We start from the raw sequence: 16,160 nt of genomic DNA, 5'->3' as shown, positions 1-16,160 counted from the left end.
AGAGGCTAAATAAATGTTTGTTTTTAACAGCTGTGACAATAATGATGATGCCCTTCTACCAAAAGCATTTTGTAGAGTGGGAAGTGATCTCAAAGGTCCTCCCATCATCCCTTACTTCTGAGCATTTGGGAAGAGAGTAGAGTCACCATTTAGTGAGTCTCCACTAATGTGTTTCATACTTGATTTTAAAACCATAAGAAATATACCACTGACATAAACTTTCAAAATCATTCTTTACATCTTCACAGAATTTCTAAGACAAAAGTGATGTGTTATAGCAAACTATACACAGAAACATTCCCTATTCACAAAGCTACAAAATGAATGGGTAAAATTGGTTAGAAGTCTGAAATGGAGGTCAGAGAAAGTTTGAAAGGACCCAGGCTGACATGGAAAAGACAGCTGTAATTTCAGAATCTTCTGTTAGGACTTGAATTCTCAGAAAACTAGCGGCAGAGTAGTGACTGTTAGAATGTGGTAGTATTTTGGAGCCGTACTTCTTGAATCGTATGGACTGATTCCGTTTTTCCTGGGGGGAAAAAAAAATCGCAAGTTCTGATGAACTGTGCTATTTCCCAGTAGGCAGATATATTTAAAATAATGAACACACAGAATTCATTCTCTGTGAATAAAAGAGATGGCAAGTTCAAAGTCATTTCAACAGCATTCCTTGCTTGGGGAAGTCTACCTCCAGCCTAACATTAGTTTTGTATTTCTGAATCCCCACATTGAAGCCAGAGAGCCCTATTTAAGCTGTCATTTTAAGCGCCAAACTTTCCCGTATTTTATTCACTCTCTCCCCTTGAGGGAGCACGACTGCACTCTTAGCATGCTTTTGAAGGGCCATTGTCAGCAAGTAAACTTTTCCTAACAGAGTCCTTGGAGTAGCTGCATGGCCACGTTGCACTTAAAAAACAGCTGGAAAAGTAAAATTGTAAGCTCAGGGCTCTCCAAAAGGTCTTTGTAATTCTGAAATTTAATTTTCCTGTTTTTTCATGCACGTATACTCCAAATTTTATTTTTAATTCACTTTTCTCATATACTCCAAGTTTTAGAAAATCAGCTCATCACCAACATGACCCCATTTTCCCAGTTGTATTATGGAAAAAATTTGGATTCTGTAGGGTACAGAAGCATTCACAAGATAATATTTAAAATATAAGTTAACTTTATTTCAGCATTCTGTGAACGCAGACGAGTGTAAAGGTTATTTTCCTTCAGTTAGCAAAGAAACTAAAGTAACATTTTTGCTTAATATTGAGTGAGAAGGATCTCGTAACCACGTAGACTTCATTTCAGTGACCCCACTTGTATGGGCCACCCACCCGAGGTGTGTTTTCATCAGATGTTGACGCGTAATTGTTGAAATCAGAGGCATTTCTATTAGTTACACATTTTTCTTGACATTTGACTTAGGCCTTTTTTTTTTCCCCTATACTTTCTATGTTAGAGTGGCAAGTGACTGATACTTTCTGCAGCGCAAAGGCTCTCTGGGCGTGCTTTTTATTTGGTTTCTATTTCTGTGCTCAAAGGCGTGGAGCAACGCCAAATTTGCATTCGCTGCTGCTTGTTGAACGTGCACTTGCCCCTCCAGGGGCCTTGCCCGCGCCAATGCACATTCAACATCCCTAAGAACCCTGTGGGGCGACCGATGGTGGCGCTCACGTGGCAACAATGGCTGAATGAGGCACAAAGAGACAAAGTAACTTTCTCGAGATCGCATGCCTGATCGTTGGCTCAGCCGGGATTCATTCCTTGACTGCTTTGCTCTACTGTCCCCCCAGATGTTCAAAAGGAGATGTCCGCTCGCGGGGCGTTCACGACGATCGTTGTCATAAAGACATTGCTAAGTGAAGGCAGCAGTGATCCTGTCCAGCTGCACCGTCACCCCAGGAACTTTAGAGGCTCGTCCTGCAGCAAACCGTTAAACATGGAAGTTCTCGCGTCTCAGGCTTGGGGGTCTCTTCCCTTCCCTATTTGTTCACACGAGGCAGCACTGTTCATGCCTGAAGCTTTGGTGCAGCCTCTTTGCCTAGGGCGTCCACGTCAGGTGCTGTGATGGCACGAGGACTGTTGATTGGGATTGGCTACCTGTGGATGAAGAGGACTCAGGTTACGACTTAGGGCAAGTCCCTGCCTAAGCAAAGGGGGAAAACCCATCCCACCCCCTGGCACAGCTGAGTGAGGGAAGGAGGGGTGTTGAGGTAGAGAATCAGTGTGCTAATCCCCCACTTCTCACGTTTGTATGTTGGGGTTTGTAGACAAAGATCGCCCTGCCTGTTTCTGCAGACATAGCCTTGGGAACTGTGGTACACCAGTACAGTGTCTTAATTCTGCTCCTTTTGATGCGTGTAGGATGGAGCCTGGACATCAATATTATCATTAGGAAGACACAGCTCCCAGGTGAATCTAACGTGTAGCCAGGGCTGAGGACCACTGTTCTTGAGAAGTTCTCAATTTGGCCACTGTGACACCAGAGCCATGTTGCAGGTTTGGGTGACGGAGGTGCCCACTTAGAAAGCCAGTGCTAAAATAAGCCTCAGCCTGGTCATCAGGGGGGTCTAGAAGATTCTGCACAGCCTGTTGACCAGTCCACGTTGGTCATTCTCCACCTGACCAATGTGCACGGACTGCAAGGAAAACAACTAGAGTTACTCTTTCACTTTTCTTCTATGTCATCACTTCCAGGTTAAGAGATTGGCCAATACAGGGAAGTGACCTCAGGAAGAAAGGGAGTAATAGGGTTCTCTCTTGGTCATTTGTGTTTCTTAGTACCCTTGTGCCTTCTTTCTGCATTTGTAGGAAGTTGTGGTGGGGATGAATAACGTGTCCTCTTGAGGCTGGCAGCACCCCTGCCGGCTCAGTTCCGGGTGTGGCGTGCTTACCTTGTGCTGGCTGTGAGACTGGGTGTCTCCCACACGTTGCGGGTCCACTGGAATTCTGTGCCTGTTCATGGGCACCGCAGGCCCTATGCAAGAGAGCGGTGGCAAGGGAAAGCAGAAATGCACATCGCATGCATCCTTGCTGCTCATTTGTGTGTACGCTTTACTGTCCCATCAGACTTCACTTGTAAAACGCAAGCTCAGAGGTAAAATTATTAAGAGTTTCAAGATGGTGACAGCAGAGCAGTAAACCAGGTGTGAGAGCCTTCTGAGCATGGGGCCCATCTAGCTAGCCCTGCTCGGAAATACTCTCCCGTATGCCCAGATATCATCTTGGAGGAAAAGGGGAGAAAAGAAGTATTTTGCTACGTCTGAAATGAGTCTGTCTTGATTATTGGGTTCTACTTATAAAATAATGAGCTGTTTAAAAAAATTCTCTGTTTTTGAGATTTGTTGCCTTAGTTACGACTCCCTTGGTTGCTGAGAGAAAAAAACAAAAATCATCATATGTGGAAAAAGAAAATTATTGTTAGAATACAGAACCCAAGGAACGATGGAAGTCTAGAGGGGATGGGCACTAAAAAGGGGAAAGCTTGCGGAAACCATGCTTCTGCTTTGGATTGCCAGGGCCTTTTTTTTTAACATTTTAATTAAAATTAATTTTTATTGGAGTTTGGTTGATTTACAATGTTGTGTTAGTTTCAGGTGTACAGCGAAGTGAATCAGTTATACATATACATATATACACTCTTTTTTAGATTCTTTTCCCATATAGGTCATTACAGAGTATTGAGTAGAGTTCCATGCACTATACAGTAGGTTCTTATTAGTTATCTATTTTATATAAAGTAGTGTGTATATGTCCATCCCAATCTTCCAATTTATCCCTCCGTCTCCCCCCCCCCCCCGCCGCTTCCCCGCTGGTAACCATAAGTTTGTTTTCTACTTCTGTGACTCAAATTCTGTTTTGTAAATAGGTTCATTTGTACCGTTTCTTTAGATTCCACATATAAGCAACATCATATGGTATTTGTCTTTCTCTGTCTGACTTACTTCACTCAGTATGACAGTCTCCAGGTCCATCCGTGTTGCTGCAAATGTGGAATGCCAGGGTCTTGTGGATTCTAATGCAGCATCTCTTTTATTTCCCTTCCTCTCAGGAGATCTGCTCTCTCTGCTTCTCAAGGTGCATGTGACCAAACGTGGGAGCCCCTCAGTTCAGCCAAACGGAACAAAGAATAGCCTCCCTTTCCCTCTAGGCTGCGTGTCCGGTAGAGAGAATATATGATTGGCCAAATGTGTATCAGGATCCATCCCTGGTCCAAGCAATGAGGAATGGCGAAGGATGGGTGCCAAGGCCTGGAGGCTCGTGGGCTGGACAGATACTCCTGACACTTTCTGCTGCACCTTTGCCCTGGATTAAATGTCCTGTGCATGAAGAATAATCATAATTAATAGTAATCAGGTAATAGTTACAGAGCCCATACTGTGTGCCAGAGCCTCTGCTAATTGTGTTATGTTCCTCATCTCCATCTCCACAATAAATGCTCTGAAGCAGGTAGAGAAAGTGGCCTCACACACGCTGAAGCACTTTTCCCAGATTACCTGGCCAAATAGAGGGAGCAAAGGAAAGAGACCCAGGTTCGTCAGAGGGCAAAGCTGTACCCTTAGCTGTTTTACTGGGAAGTAGTAAACTGCGGTTGTTTTAGTGCACATTGTTGAGAGACTATTATCACTATCTTATAGTTTCCCTTCCCCCCGGGTTTTCATTGGCTGCTCTCAAAGTGTTGAGACAACTTCTGATCCTTGATTTTGTCCAAGGAACTCGATTAAAGGGATAGTAGCAATTAAGCACAGCAGATTCTCAGAAATGTTTGCCTTTAGTTACTGAGTGACTTTCAGAAGAGTGGGCCTGCGTCCTGCAAGATGACGTGCAAAATCCCACAAACGTAATGCCAGATGGAACTGACCCATATGTGAAAATAGGTTTCCTCACATGGTCCGAGTTTATTGTTTTCTATAACTGTCTACAGGCTGCCCCCTGCTGGCTGATGTGAGTGAGACACCGCAGATCCTAGAATGCTGTAAATGGCAGAGAGAAGCCCCAATTCCCAGGGTTGGGAGTGCCAGGGAGGTCTCACTTTAACATGGCCCTAGTCCAGTTAGAAACCAGCGGACTCTCCCCTGCCTGTGCTTTATCATTCCCCACATCACCTCCAAAGAGAAGGCAGTCAGCTTTCAGACTCAGTTATCGTCGTCCACTTGAGTCTACAATGCATCAAAGGGCACACATGCTCTGTGTGCCTTCCTTGAGACATGACTGAAATCCCGATATAAAATCAAATATGTAAACATTCAAAAGAAGAAGATGCAAGAGGGAAGAGTTATGGGGACATATGTATATGTATAACTGATTCACTTTGTTATACAGCAGAAACCAACACACCATTGTAGAGCAATTATACTCCAATAAAGATGTTAAAAAAAAAAAGAAAGCTGAGATTAATATGGTCATTTCTGTCCCTCTCATCTCTTGCCTCCTTCATCTTTATAGAGTACTGATTGATTTAAAGGTAGATGAATTAGGTTCTGTCCTGAATAAAAGTCAAATGGCTATAGAGTATGTTACTTGTTCAGACTGTTCCTGTGTTTATTTGTATCTAAAATGTTCATTGAGGTTCTAAATAGCCGTTACTTAGAGTCTACTTTATGAACTCATTTTTTTAGTGAGGAAAACTAAATTTTAAAAATAAGTATAATTTCCAGGGGCTTCCCTGGTGGCGCAGTGGTTGAGAGTCCACCTGCCGATGCAGGGGACACGGGTTCGTGCCCCGGTCCAGGAAGATCCCACATGCCGCGGAGCGGCTGGGCCCGTGAGCCATGGCCGCTGAGCCTGCGCGTCCGGAGCCTGTGCTCCGCAACGGGAGAGGCCACAACAGTGACAGGCTCGCATACCCCCTACCGCAAAAAAAAAAAAAAAAAAAGGTATAATTTCTATATTAACTAGTATAATTTCCTGTTAATGAGCTCTCATAATTAGAGCTATTGCTAATGTAACTTTTAGGTCATGAAAATAGGCTTTTGAACTATGTTTGTATATGGATATACACACGCACACTCAAGGGGGAATCATTATTTCACAGAAGAAGTGTGAGTTACTTCTACTCCTGTAAGAGTTTAGTTTCTTAAGAAATAAAATATTTGTCTTATTTCTAAAGAAACACATATTCTTCATAGAAAATTTAAAGGATACAAACAAATACAAATTTAGATAAAGTAATGACTACCCATGTAAAATTAATATGTATGATGTATATTCCCAACACACATAGGTACATGTAATGTATAACTTACTTTCTAGAGATTTCTATCTGAAACTTAGTATGAAACATTATATAAAAAGCCATCAATATGAGATCATTTAACCCAGTAACTGCCAATAACTTAATTGATGATACAGTCAGTGACCTAATATTAAATGTTTGTAAGACTCCTGTTTGCATATCTTGCTTCCAGACATCTTATCAATAACCTAGACTTGTGAAATCATTTTAACGCATAATAGTGTCCCTTTGTGAATGATATAAAGAGAAGAAAGATTATATTAGATATCAATGTTTGATTATTTGCTAGGCTTTTTCACCACCTAAATGATGTCTTCCCAACGGCTTTAGCAATGCTGTCTGAACTTGTGTCTTACTAAATTTATAAATTACGACATGCCATGGGTGTCAGTGCTAGAAGTATTAAATGCACGAAGAGCAAGGCTGTCTATAAAGTAATATGATAGATTTTTTTAACACCCGTCAGAGCTCATACTTTGAAGTAAGTGTTTTATTCCACACAGTCTTGTGAGAGTTTATTAACTGCCTCCTTAATCTATGAATGTATTTTTTCAGCAATATTCACCTGTGAGTGCTCTGTGTGTTGGCATTTTCACAGGCCCGTGGATATAATAATGAATGAGGCAGGTAGGCTAGTCTAACGAGGGAGAAAAGATGACACCAGCCATTGCAAGACAGGAGTGTAAGCGTTAAATTAAGGTGGCACCAGTGATGTGGAATCCTGCCTAACCCAGTCCCTGGGGTCAGGTCACATGTTAAAGCAGCATGACTCCTGATCTGTATCCTGCCAGTGGATTTTTACAGTATGGGTAAAGAGTTTAAAAGTGCATTCATCAGAGTCAATAATTATATAATATCTTGGTGTGGTGACAGATGGTAACCAGACTAATCATGGTGATCATTTTGAAATGTATAGAAGTATCACATCACTGCGTTGTGTAACAGGAACTAGCATAGTGTTGAAGGTCAATTATACTTCAAGAACAAACAGACTCATAGAGAAAGAGTTCAGACTTGCCAGAATTTGGCTTCTCCAGCTGGCTCTCCTGTGGACTTGATGGTTTATTGCGACTGGATTACAACTAGCTATACTAATCAGTGTTTTAATTTGTTCTTTGTTTCCAAATTGTTTGTGCTTTATGTCTCCCTGCTACACTATGGCTTTGTCAGTGCTACTAGCTGCATTACTTACATCCTGTCTATTTTATAAGATTGTTGTCTCTTAAACAGTACCCAGTGTGTAACCAGGTCTCCAACAAAATTGTTGATGACTAAACATCTTGAGGAAATAGACCACATCTATGACTCTTATAAAATAATTGTAATAATGTGGTTCTAGGTATGGGAAGAAGCAATAAGGGAGAACATTTCCTGGATCATAACAGAGGATCCAGAGAATCTTTAATTATCAACAGGGCCTAATCTGGAAATTAGCACCTGGAATGGCATATCAACAAGAGTTTTCTCCTGATCTGGGATGAGCCTCCCAGCACCATGGGACTAAATTTGGTCATGCATGTCTCCCAAGTATTGGTCGAATTCCTGACCAAGAGGATGATTTGAGAAATCGGATATTTCCTGCCATATCAGTAAACAAAGGATGTCACAGTCATCAGTGATTTCAGCCAGGTGAGAGGGTGAGCCCTGAGGGAACTCAGGAAGGAAAGAATACCTGCCATCTAGCAGCCATCAGACTGCAGCCACTCCCCGCGGTGAGCCCTGAGGAAACTCAGAATATGAAAACACAGGATACTGGCCCTAAATAGCTAAGGTGCATATCAAAGGAAGGATTTCAGTGAGCCCAGACTCTTGCATCTTCCCATACATAGAAAAGCCCTAAATTCTTTAACTTGAGATGTCTGGTTTTCATTAATTAACAATAATCTTATGGCATTCAGACTACCTGCCCTTTGTTGCAAAACTGCCTGGCTCCCCCCTTGCCTCTTCGGAGCAGTTTCTCAGAGCTATCTGAAACAGTGTCTCCTGGGATGCAGTCCTCATTTCACCCCAAATAAAACTTAACTTGCCAAAAAAAAAAAAAAAAGAAAATCAGATTTGTGATTATGAGGTGGGGGGTGACAAGAGGGGGAATGAGATGAAGGCAGTGGAAAGGTACAAACTTGCAGTTGTAAGATAAGTAATAGGCATGTAATGTACAACATAATAAAGATAATTAACACTGCTGCACATTTTATATGAAATCGTTAAGAGAATAGATCCTGAGTTCTCATCACAAGGAAAAAATGCATATTTTTTCTGTTTCTTTAATGTATCTAATATATGAGATGATGCATCTTCACTACACATACTGTCATCATTTCATGATGTGTGTAAGTCAGACCATTATGTTCTACATCTTAAAACTTACACAGTGCTCTATGTCAATTCTATCTCAGTAAAACTGGAAAAAAGTACATGATCAGGACTGCATCATAGTCACAGAAAAGGCAGGCAGCTCTTTTTTTTTTGGAATCGTCTTCAAAAGTTTAGGGTATTTTACTGACTATCCCGTAGAGGGGCAAATGATAAATATTTGACATAAATTGGATTCTTTTTCTGTGAATACTGCTGGTTCAGTAGAGTCATACTTACCTTTTAAAAGCTCTGGGATTTAGCTGAGGGAACGGCATACACTAGGTACTTAATGACTATTTACTGATGATTGACTGTGCAAGAGGTCTGACAAAATGATTGATGCACAACTGGAAAATTCTAGTTCCGGCCTAGAGCCAGACAGGTCTGAGTGCTGAGCTGGCTTTTCTTGTGGAGCTTGCTGATTCATTTCATCACTTGCAGGAGCTCTTCCGCGAGGTGAGAGACTCATTTGAACAAGAGAGGCGGCTGCCAAAGCACACTGAACTTGCCTCGGATATTCAGGGTGAGTACTCTGGCAAAGACCATACTCGTTTGGATTTTAAAATTCAGATGCATTTGTTGAAGTCAAATCAGTTTGATTTAAAATTACTCAGTTTGCATGTGCATTTATATACAGACACACAGACTGAAAGTTTAATTGATGTGGCTTAAGGTAAGTCGGCATTTCTTTTCCTGGTTCATGCAGACTGTTTGGTTCAAATCCAGGGTGTACCACATGTAGCTGTGTGACCTTGGGGAGGTTACTTAACCTCTCTGTTTTTCAGTTCCTTAATTCATACATCATGGGTAATGATTACACCTAAATTATAGAATGTGTATGAGGCTAAATGAGTTAATATATGTGAGAGCCTAGAACTTTGTTTGTTACATAGTAAGAACTGTTTAACTATTGCATAATTATTATCTTCAACCATAACAATACTAACATTAAAAATACATAATTTACCAGATCAAATAACCTATAAAGTGTTTGTCAATGTGTATAAGAAGGTAATGATTATACTTAAAATATAAAATGTTTCTGAAGCCAAATGGATTAATACATGCAAAGAGTATAGAATACCTTTTGTCACTTGGTAACTATTTTATTGTTATTACCCTTAACCATAGTAATATTAACGTTAAGAACATTTAGATGACTAGGTCCAACTAGTATTTTAAAATAGTTTACCATTTAGCTTTTGCTTGTTTTTAATGTTTTCATTATGTTGAAAAATATGAATTACCAAAATGAGAATGAAATAACATGGTTAAAATGGAAACACAGTAATTTAGAATACCTTTTCTCTGTAGGTGAAAAATATAGCCTCAAGAAATCCAATTCCTTGAAACTGAATGCATTTTAAAATTCTAATTCATTTTTCTTGCAATTTATAGATCTGGCATTATTAAAATATTCATATCTTTGAGCTCATGTGGCATAACAAATTTAATTTGCAAAACAAAGATGACATGCATAGAACATGATCCATAATCACTTTTTTTTAAGCCTCATGTTGTAGGCACTTCATTAGAGAGACAGGTCAGACATATTTTCTAACTCCATAGAGCTTTCCAAATAACCTCTTAGAAAGTCATGAAATAATACAATTTTGGAACAAAACGTTTTGTATTGTTTTCATTGTTTCTCAGTTGTATAGGGTACCACCCCACCGTCCTCGACAGGGTTGTTAGACATGTATGGGGGTGCTTTGTGTTATTTTTCACCAGAAGGTCTTTATACCCCAGTGTAACCGGATACTGTGAAAGGGGGGATGGAGGACGAAGAACCACAGATTGCATTCCTGGTCCAGCGGCAGCTCCAGTGCAAGGATGGCCCTCGAGTAGCAAGGCACTGGGCAGAAGTGGCCAGACCCTCGTACTGATGACCATACTCCATCAATGGGGAGAGGCTGGGGGCTTCCGCCCGGAGTGTGGGGCTTCCATTTAAACACGGGAGCAGACCCCAGGGGGCTGCCGCTGGAGGCTGCCAACTAAGTGTGCTCCTTGCAGGTGATAAATATCGGGTTGGCCAAGAAGTTCGTTAGGTGTCTTCTGTAAGATGTTACGGAAGAACCCAAACGAACTTTCTGGCCAACCCAATAGGTTCTGCCTCGAAGGCACATTCGCGTAGCACATCTGCAAGGCTGCTCTCACCCCGGTTTCTAAATCCAGCTGAGCATCTGTCTAGAGTCTGACGGTTTGCTGTGTATACCAGAGACTTCCAGAGTTCAACATTGTTACATGGCTGGGGGTGTCTGATTTCACAGAGTGTCTCATTTGAAGAATATTCGTGTTTCCTTTTGGTTTGGGGGCAGAGTATGTGGGAAGAGGGTAAAGATTAGCTCAAAGGGTTTTCCTGTGATTAGGGTTGTCTCCTTGCAGGGCCAGTGACTCTGCCTATAGCAGGGATGATTGTTATTAGTTCTAGCAGTAGTAGTAGTAAAAGTAATCGTTATAGCAGTAAAAGGAGGGTGAAGAGGACGAGGAGTAACAGTAACAGCAACAAAAGCAATGATACAGTCGTTACTGTTTCTTTGACATGGGGCTAAGGTCTGCCATGTAACTCCCACGCAGTACTTCCCACAGCGCTACAGAACAAGAGCATTGGCATTATTTTAATTTTAGACGCGATATTTGCAGAGGTTAAGTAACTTGCCCCAGCTTATCAAGCTAATAAATGATAGAAGTGGAATTCAGACCCGTGTGGCAGGAATCCCAGGCACCTGCTCCTGTCTGCTGCCGTTGCTAATCAAGATGTGGGCATGGTTATTCCCTATGCTTCTTGTGTAAGACGCCTGGTACCTGTGTATTTGATCTTTGAAACCTCAATTTCCTCACCTGTAGAAAGTCAGTAATAAGCAACCTGACTTTCTCATGGAGTTAATGTGAGGGAAAAAAAAAAGATGATGTTGAGAAAGTGGTTTGTAAAGTATAAACTCTTCATAAATACGTGTTGGTTATTATCGTACTGGTATGAAATATTCTGTGTTCTGGAAAGGAGACTAAAAGTTTGACCATAGCAAGGGTGGGAACTTCATTCTCAGGAATTATACTCCCAGAATTTGAGATCTGGAAAAGCTTTGGAGAGTGTCCAGTTCAGTGGTTCTCAGCCCAGCTGCTTGTTTGTATCACTTGGGGGAGCTTTTAAAAATTGTCGATGCCCAAGATTCACTCCATTTTTAGAAATCTTGTTTAATTGGTCTGCAGTAGGGCTTAGACATCTCAGTATATGTATATGCATATGCATTTGTGCATGTAAACATGTGTATGCATATGTAGGTATAGGTGTATGCTTGTGTATGTCTGTTTTCTCCAAAGATGATTCTAATGTGTAGTCAGGGGCAAAAATGACTGAGTGGAACCAACAAGCTTGTTTCTGACAACTGGGGTAACTTTTTGTTTACCCAGGACAGTTGCAGCTGACACCTGTTGCCCATTGACCCAGCTGATAAGCCCCTTTTCCCTCTCACGTGCCCTGGTTTGGATGATAAATTATACCATCTCCTGCTGATAAGGAACTGAGGCTTTGGGAGGCTGTTTGCCTTCTAAAGGGAATTGAGTATAGTGCCCACCTTGGGCTTTCAGGGGTTGCTTTGGAGTTGTGTTGGACACCGTGTAAGTAAGCAGGATGCTTCTTGACATTCTTAAGCTGAGAGAATTTCTTAGTTTTGCTATGATAATGAGAGCTCTTTAAAAATAGAACTATGCTGTGTTTCCACGTGACCCACCTAAGTTTTGCAATACCGAGGTCTCATCATCTCATCTGATTCATTTATGCAGGGAACATGTCATCACTGTTTCGGTTCCTGAAAGCACCTTCTCGTGAATGCTAGCAATTGTTATTTAGGAAATTAAATTTAGAAAACAGAGTGACTTCCATGGTGGCGCAGTGGTTAAGAATCCGCCTTCCAATGCAGGGGACGTGGGTTCGAGCCCTGGTCTGGGAAGACCCCACATGCCGCGGAGCAACTAAGCCTGTGTGCCACAACTACTGAGCCTGTGCTCTAGAGCCCGCGAGCCACAACTACTGAGCCCACACGCCACAACTCCTGAAGCCCGCGCACCTAGAGCCCGTGCACCGCAACAAGAGAAGCCACCGCAATGAAAGCGCGTGCACCGCAACGAAGAGTAGTCCCTGCTCGCCACAACTAGAGAAAGCCCGCGCACAGCAATGAAGACCCAACACAGCCAAAAATAAATAAATAAATAAATAAATTTATTAAAAAATAAAGAAAGCAGATCAACAGCTTTATCAGCTGCCTCGGTACTCGTTCTCTTAACGCCATGCGGGGCAACGTGGACCCTGCTGGATATGACGTGCCTGATGACGACATTTATGAGACCTCTGTCCAAAAGGAAATTTGACATTGACCAAGAGATCTGACCTGTAGTTGCTCTGACAGGCCTTGGTGCTGTCTTCTCGGTTGAGACTTTCTCAGCCAATGTCAAATCTGATATTGGCATTAAGGTCCGCATAACCTAGGATATACATGCCCCAGCATAACTAAGGTACTTCTCAGCCAGTAGTCTGGCTTTACTGGAAGTCTGTGTTCAGTACACACATGAATCTGTGGATGTGGGTATGTTTATGTGATAATAGTAAGCACATCTCCCCATCATTGGAGTTATTATTCTGGGATGACTCAATCGGAAGTGCAGCTCTCGGAAAGTGGAATGTTTCCATTGACATCCATCAGAGTGAAACCAAGGACGGTAGGTGTTCCTGTTACCCAGCATTGATGGCTTTACCTCCTTGAGGAATCCAGGGATTGAACGGTACCCTGAAGATGCAATACGTCGTCCAGGAGACTGGAGTATTCAGTTTTGTTTGTCGTATATTGTAGGTGAGGGGCAGAGATTGATTTTGACGTATTAGAGATTCCTTCATTTACAAGTCTCAGAAAAACTCTTTGCAAACTATACTGACACCTTCCTTGATTTCAGAATGGCAGTGGTCTCACTCCTGATGTTGGAAGCGCGTTTGGCTGTCCCAGATGGCTCCTTGGCAAACAGTGGGCCCCTGTTACTCAAAAAAGAAAAGTATAACTCCTGTTGTTAGGATTTAGAGTCCAAGAAGTTCATACTGTTATTATTACCTAGTTTGAAAAAGAAAGGTTAGCAAATTTCCCCAGACATTGTCTGAGGGAGGGGGTCAATTAAAAGAGACATTTAGTGCCTTCCAGTTCTCTTTCCAGAGTCTCCCAAGACATGCTGGCTGTCCCTACTCTGTATTCTTAGTGCACCACACACATTCCTTTATCATGATTCATAGCACATTGTACTGGAATTACTTGTTTGCAAGTCTTTCTCTCGTGCTAGACTGGAGAGCAGAAACCATGCCGTACTTGTCTTTGCATCCCCAGCACTTAGCAAAGAAATGAACACATATTGGACATACAAAGAACCTTGAGTGAATTAATAACTGACCGCAGAACAAAAAGGAGCTTGAGTATCAATCAAGAATTGCGTCCTTGTGTAACCGAAAGTGGGGTCCGGCTGCTCGCCACTGAAAAGCTAATAAAGAGGCAAGGTTGATGGAAAGGAAAGTTTGCTTTATTTTGGGTGCTGGCAACTGGGGAGGAGGGTGGACTTCTGTTCAAAAGCTGACTCTGCCGCCCCCCCCCACCAGCTCCCGACAATCAGTGGGCAAGAGCTTTTATAGGCTGAGGGAGGAGACTGCATGTAGAAACAGCACAGTCAGCTCTGACCGTCATCTTAAATTGGTCATCGGTGGTTTGACCAGCATCATCTTGATAGTTTTAAGTACAGTTAATCTCCAGTTCAGGGTCGGTTTGTTTCCATTTCTTTGAGGCCAGTTCTTGGAATTGTGGCAGCTTATGTCATGACTATGGTCTGGTCATCACGCAGTGAACTTCTTCCACCTGCTGGGGCTTTCCGTATCTGTAAGACAGCTCACAGGATGTGGCTCAGAATATGATCTATAGCCCTTGAGGAGGAACTAAAAGGTCCTTGACTTTGCTTAATGACTAAATTATTATTATTTGGTCTCCTTTGACTGTTTTCCTTTGCTTCTGCATTTTCTTACTTCTCTGATTAAACTTATTATTCTTTGGCTAAAGTGTTTCCACAGACAAAAGGCAGGGGGAGGACATGGTGGGGAAGGACCATAGGGTCCTGCTCCGTTTCACTTGGAGAGGACACATAGTAAGCTGCGATATTCATGCTGAAATGAAAATACAGAATGAAACATCATGGAAACCAGACATTTCCTCTGAATAAGGAGCTTAAACTCATTCAGTATTTGGAGAGAATCGACTCCCTACTATACCTGCTTGGAAGAACGAGGGAGGTAGGGAGAGCTTATCAAGATCTAGTTTTGCTCAAATTAATCAATATGTTTTGACGCCTCTCTACTACAGATGCTGAAACAGTCACGCTCGTCAGAGTCCGTTCTGAGTTAATCCGATCAGTGCGGAATGTCTTACAACACGGAAATGTCCAAAGCTTCATGATACACTTTCTGGAATAGTGGGATTATCAGACCAACCAAGGATGACCCGGTGAAACGATTTTAAGGAGTCCTAGAAAATTCTGGCTTATTAGCTGGGTGAAGATCATTGCACGCATAACAATGAACGTTAATTGCTGAGTCCCTTGTCACCTGCTTAGAATGCTTATCTGCGACAGCTCAGTTGTCACCCCCAAAATGAGAGAACTCTGAGCCTTCCTGAGTCTGTTAGGCTTTCAGTGTGTTTTTCTTACCTAAAGGTATCGGTTTCTGAGCATTGCATCACCTACGTGGCAAAAAAAAAAAAAAAGCTGTATATGGAGCTGGACTCCTGAACAGAGAGGTGCTTTTTATAATACCAAGCAGCTACTCATTTTCCTGTGTGCATTCAAGGGAGCATAAACCACCTGGCTGAGTTGAGTTGCGCCTATCCATCAAGCATCACATGGCCGCAAGACACCAGCTTTGCTTACTAATCAAAAGCAATGTTGTCGATGTACCAGGTTAATGCACAGATTGGTAAAGTTAGGCAGCTATCGTGGAACTAGGGAAGTTTTATAACCATGCCAGGTTCTACACTTTTACAATTCATAGTGTTTACAGACCACTTTGGTTATTTTTCTCCAAGGATAAATCAGTGCCTTTAATCTTGTTATCATCTATACATCACTGAGGTATTTTGCTCTGTGCTTCTACCTGTTCACAAGATTAATGAAGCTCTTCCTTTGGATCTCAAACCAGCATATGATGTAAGAACCAACTGGCAACTTCCGACTCCTGGGAACCCCACACTCAGCTAGCTCTCTGACATCCAAGCCATCAACATTTTAAGAAAACTAATAGGGATTTGGAACTATGTTGCTGTCCCAAAACCATATGGTAGCGGAAAATTTCCTTGAAGTTAGCCCTGGGCTTGGTGGCATGGTTGACCACCGCACTTGGCCTTTCTTCAGAGGTCTTTTCTCTGCCTTTCTGCTTGAAGGGGCGGGGCTTGATTATCTACCGTCCTCCACTGTCCCCTTGAAAGGAAATCTTTCAAATAACCCACTTTACAATTTACCACGAGCAGTGAAATTTTTTTTTTTTTTTTTTTTTTTCGTTACGCAG

General features: G+C 42.1%; 1 protein-coding gene across 13 annotated transcripts in view; it reads left to right on the top strand.

Moving 5' to 3' along the window:
• LOC111167216 (uncharacterized) overlaps positions 1-16,160 on the top strand; it is a 538,796-nt gene that overhangs the window by 8,368 nt on the left and 514,268 nt on the right. For 10 of the 13 annotated variants that reach the window (XR_016391420.1, XR_016391424.1, XR_016391422.1 and 7 more), the window contains one exon: positions 9,023-9,104. The gene's annotated coding sequence lies outside the window, so the exon portion shown is untranslated. Of the gene's footprint in view, positions 1-9,022; positions 9,105-12,364; positions 16,154-16,160 lie in introns of those variants that run through there. The other 3 variants (XR_016391428.1, XR_016391429.1, XR_016391425.1) reach the window with 2 other exon arrangements.

This window comes from Delphinapterus leucas, chromosome X (genome assembly GCF_059928025.1).
Source record: "Delphinapterus leucas isolate spDelLeu-1000000601 "Yukka" chromosome X, BTC_Dleu_Yukka2, whole genome shotgun sequence".
Classification (NCBI taxonomy): domain Eukaryota; kingdom Metazoa; phylum Chordata; class Mammalia; order Artiodactyla; family Monodontidae; genus Delphinapterus; species Delphinapterus leucas.
This window is presented reverse-complemented; position numbering and strand designations above follow the sequence as displayed.